General features: G+C 43.9%; 1 long non-coding RNA gene across 1 annotated transcript; it reads left to right on the top strand.

Annotated features, from left to right (window-relative positions):
* The first annotated feature begins 462 nt into the window (after positions 1–462).
* Positions 463–2020, top strand: LOC144180399 (uncharacterized). Its single transcript, XR_013324400.1, has 3 exons — positions 463–547; positions 1020–1106; positions 1780–2020. It is a non-coding gene; the product is annotated as an uncharacterized LOC144180399 (long non-coding RNA).
* The last annotated feature ends 2851 nt before the right edge of the window (positions 2021–4871 follow it).

Here is a 4871-nt window from a genome sequence, read left to right as displayed (position 1 = left end):
CAGCACAAGCCTCTTTTTTGTGAAAGTTTGCCTTACGGCACAATAAAACGTTTTCGTATGTACAACACTCCTCATTTTTTTCATTCTTTTCCTTGAGTGCGTAAATTTGGTGTTAGGCATTTTGAGACAGCGGGCCATTTCCACCATGTTAAGCGGTTTATTATTCTCATTCGCACAAATCAGTCGTTTATTTATTCGCGTGGTATTGCAGGGCAAATGATTGTCTCGCGTGATCCTAGTGTAGTGCAGTAAAGCGACTTTACAGAATGGTGGTATGTATGAGCCAGCATGCAGGCTGCTTGATTGTTGTTTTTTTATGATACAGAAATTGTGACGAATTACAAAGAGACAGGTGCAGGTGTAAAAATGGGTTCTGCACCCCCATCGGATCCTGGCTGTTCAAAAAGTGTGGTTGCATCTGGCTACCTATGCTATGACTTATCAGCACTTCTGTTTTTCTTGCAGGCAGTGTTCATTGAGCTGACAACCAGGATTCCCCTGCGTATGACACAAGTTGAAACAAAGTCTGATTTCCGTGGAAACAACGGTATGAAAATGCAATAACTAAAACACATTCATTCAAATATTCTTTGTAAAGATGGCACCCAGGCCTGCACAGACATTAGTATGATTCACTTGTAAAAATGCGAGGCCTTTCTTCAAGTGTTATGATGTTATATTTCGTATCTTATTTTGCCTCATGTTTAGTGACTCTTTCTATCAGTTCGTTACTACATGAAAGTTATGAATTCACATAACGATTTCCTCGGCATGGAGCTTTGTAGTTTTTCAGCAACTAGAGCTATTCTATAAGATGCGTGGTTTTGCAGAGCCAACAAGACGAACTCTTTTTCTAAAATAGCTCTGTAAGAAATCTCCAGTTGTTAGTGAGTGCTTGTGCTGTGTTCTTTTTTTCGTCTTGTCAAGTTTGAAGTGTTCTTTCATTATGAATGCATACCAACTGCCCAGCTCTAAAGCCTATTACATTTTAACCCAAATAACCCTTCGAGTCATTACAGGTACAGACCTCCTGGGAATGCCACTTGAAGATCGGTGCAAGTTCTAGATGTATCCTCTCCCACAACACATCTGGACGAAGAAAAAATGTAAGTTGGCGATTCCTTTTTACTGATAGCCGAGGAAGAAACCACCGATAAGAACACTTTACCTAAATGAAAAACGTTTCGGCTTCCACGTGGGATCCTTGTTCAAAATGAAACTGCCAGTACAAGGGGAGGGGGGGGGGGGGGCGCGGGAGGCGGAGGAGGATGTTTAAGTACAGCCAAAAATGTGACGCAGGTGGCGTCAGCATCGTTAAAGCACGTTTCCTGGGTTTAGTGCGACGTTCGCTCTGTTGCGTGTACGAGTGATTCCACATGAAGGCGCGGAAACGTTTTTGTTTTCTCTTTTGCAAATGTATGTCAGTTTATCTCGTAGCCCAAAGTTTCTTCCTGTTCTGGGTGAGCATGCAGAAACATTTCGCGAGATAAACTGGAACACGGCACGATTAAAATTCGGGAAGGTTGGCCGGTATGACTTTAGTGGCTTCGCGTTGTTCTGAACAATGCGGCCAAATTACTCTGTGTAACGATTACTGAAATGATGTGAAATTATTAGGAAAGGCCGTAAATCACTCCTCTGGTGTGGCCTTTCATTTCATTCTCTGGTCTCCGTCTTCATTTCCGTGCAATATATTTTTCGTACTTCACATGCCTGTGGTTTGGTGTGAGGGGCTTATGGTTGCACTGGATTTTGTTCTTTTTTTGAAATTTTCTGTAGATGGCTCTTCAAGGTGGGGAAATCCAAGTGACGGCCCCTCACATATATACCTCCATCTGCGGCAGCAGGGAACAAGCACGGAAATCTTCAACGTGCCCTGATTTTGTGCCTGCTTGTGTACTACGTAAATAGCGAAGCTTATCTCTGAATTTTTCCAAGCGCCTTTTTTCGTGCAGGAAATTATAGATACCATTTAAAGTTTGTCCAAAAGACAGATTGCAATCGGCCTAGAAACTTGTAAAGACAGATTGCAATCGGCCTAGAAACTTGTTGCTGCATAAAAAACAATAACTTGGCGTGGGAATCACAACTCAGGTGGAACTGTAAAGAGGAACCTAAGAGGGAAGTGTAAAGATGGATTCGTAAAGGCGAGTGAATTCCAAGTGTAATATTAGACTGAGTGAAACGGAGAATGTAGGGAACATAGCCATAAACACTGCTGTGTATGAAAAAGTGAATTTGTAATAAATGTTCTTTCTACTTTCCCACATTCTGCGTTTTTTCTGTGGAGAACCATGACAACAACACTGTACTGGGAAAGTGCACCCCTGAGAACCATCTTATAAATGTAGCTCAAACTCGAATTCGTCTGAAATTGTTCAATGGCAATATCCAAACAATTCGGAATGCTTTGCATACATCCGTGCAAATATTGAGGTAAAGAATTTGTATATTTGGCCATGTTTGTGAAGCTGTTCACGCAACATTTATTAAATAGGTTTAATAAGGATATATGAATAAACCGAATTTTACTTGGAATTCCAAAGCAATATAGGAAACACCAATTCGCCCAGGAATCCGCACTCGTCCAATACTTATTAAGGAACGATAATAACGTTGGGGTGGTTCGCAGCTTTGCTTTTTAATAAATAGCCCACAGGTGTTTCATAATAATAAATGTGAATGTTCAAAACTACCGATGCGAAACTTCTGGAAATGTGCTCCTGTTAAATGCGCAAAGATGTGTGCATGTACTGCAATTCTCTTTTGATAATCATGGCCTAGGTTGTCAGACAAGAATTTTTGGCTTAAGGCTATGTTATAACTTTGGCGTCCTTTTGAAGTATGCTATCAAGTGCATCTTTCCACTCAAGCTTGGTTTCACTAAAGCCTAATGTTGTTTAACTAAAGCTCAATATAGCAAAAGACCTATCATGCATGTTTGATACCAGTTTCTTAAACGGCACAAAGCTGATGCAAACATCAAATTTAGTTATGCCTGTTTATAGGACTTAAGCGTTGCCAATACTCACGAAGATTTTTGGGTGACAACCTGGGTAACAATTATCGAACAGGTAATGCAATGCATATATATTACGAGAACATTTTCAAGCTTTTTGGCACTGCTGTTTTAGGAATTATAAAAGTAATTTCTCTTTTAGCCCCAGCCGTGTGGCCGGCAGTTTATTCAAGGGACGAAGAAAAGACACCCGACGCAAAAGTTTAGACGGCGCAATGGACAGCATGGTCGCACATATCTTCCACTAACGCAGTGTTTGTTTACCACGCGGGAAAGGCGCCTTGGGGGTGTCGCCACAGCGGCGCCGGCGAAAGCGCGCCTGGCGCGCAACATCACACCTTCCAATTTGTGTGGCCTTGCACGGCGGTAGATGTAACTTATATAGAGGTATACATGCTGAAAGCTGCAAAGTAACCCATAACTGCGTAACCCTTACGTGTATACGTATATAAAGGTTACGAAGATATAGGTTACATTTGTACCTTATAAATTATAGGTTACAAAAATTCGAAAATGTATACCTCTATTAAGGGTTACCCAGCTTAGAGTGTAGAGAGGAAAGTCGACATGCGGGAAAAAATTCCCGCGCCTTCCCGCGAGGGGAACACGAGTAAATGCAGAGCATTGGGGGTCGTTAACGCCGCGTCAAGTCGCGTTAGGGTGGGTAGTTGGGTCGTAGTTGCGTTGGTGTTGGTTTGGGGTAGAGAGAGGAGAGTAAAGTCGCGTTAGGGGGGAGCGAGCGTCAACCAAGGAAGGAGCAACGCAGTGACTGAAGCATGAGCGACCGCTAGCCGCTTTATATTTGCAGCGCGCGGAGTAGAGGGAGATCAGTACGGGAAGGGGGGAGGGGGGGGGAGAGCACGCATGCGCAAGCAGCGCGCGCCCTTCCACGCCCCACCGCGCTGCTATCACGCACCTGTTATGCCGAGACCGCGACGGAGCGAACCGGCTGACTACGACGCATGTGCGCGCCCGCTGCTGTTGAGAGAGAGGAGGGAAGGAGGAGAGGCCCACCTGCTGCGGACGCGGAGCTGTGGACGCCGTCCGACGCAGGAAGAGGCGAGGCTAAGAAATGCTCTGCATTTAAAACGAACGTGCGTATGAGATTTCGGCGCTCGTTAAAGATCCCCAGGAGGCCAAAATTAATCCGGAGCCCTCCACTACGGCGCGCCTCATCGCCTGCGTTGCGTCGGCGCGTTAAACCCTACAATCAATCAATCAAATCAAAAAAATGAAGAGTGTTGTACATACGAAAACTTTTTATTGTGCCGTAAGGCAAACTTTCACAAAAAAGAGGCTTGTGCTGGACAAAAGTGAGTTTAGAAATTTCGGGCAGCATTTAGTGGACTACTTTTCTGCAGCACACACCTTGTGTTTATCCGGATATATTACTACAAGACCAATAAAATGGACACCATTTCGAATATATGCAGCGAGAAAAATGAACATTTCCCGACGACTGAAACAAAATGATAATACCCAGAGAATAGAGCGATAATATAAGACTTTAATGGGAAAAAATTCAATTATTCAAACAGAGCTACCTAACAAAAATATGGGCCAATAACTGGTCAAGTGCGCCCGATGCAGCGAACAGCGTAAACAAAACGCTCAACACATGACGAAGGCGCGCAAACATAGCAGAAAGCAGGTCACGGGCGCCGTTATTTGCGCTTTCGCGATCGTCCCCTCTAGTCTGACGCTACGAACGCAAGCCCGTGATTTCATTCAATTGCCGTCGCGGACAACAGAAAACGTCCAGCGAAGCAACCAGTCAGGTAACGAAAATCCCTCTCGAATGCTGCAATTTTAAATTGAAAAGCCCCCAGCGAAAAGATGCATCCAATGAAAA

This window comes from Haemaphysalis longicornis, unplaced genomic scaffold (genome assembly GCF_048455015.1).
Source record: "Haemaphysalis longicornis isolate Haplotype H1 unplaced genomic scaffold, Haemaphysalis longicornis Haplotype H1 scaffold_4, whole genome shotgun sequence".
Lineage (NCBI taxonomy): Eukaryota > Metazoa > Arthropoda > Arachnida > Ixodida > Ixodidae > Haemaphysalis > Haemaphysalis longicornis.
Note: the sequence above shows the minus strand (reverse complement) of the source record. Positions and strands in the feature narration are given on the sequence as shown.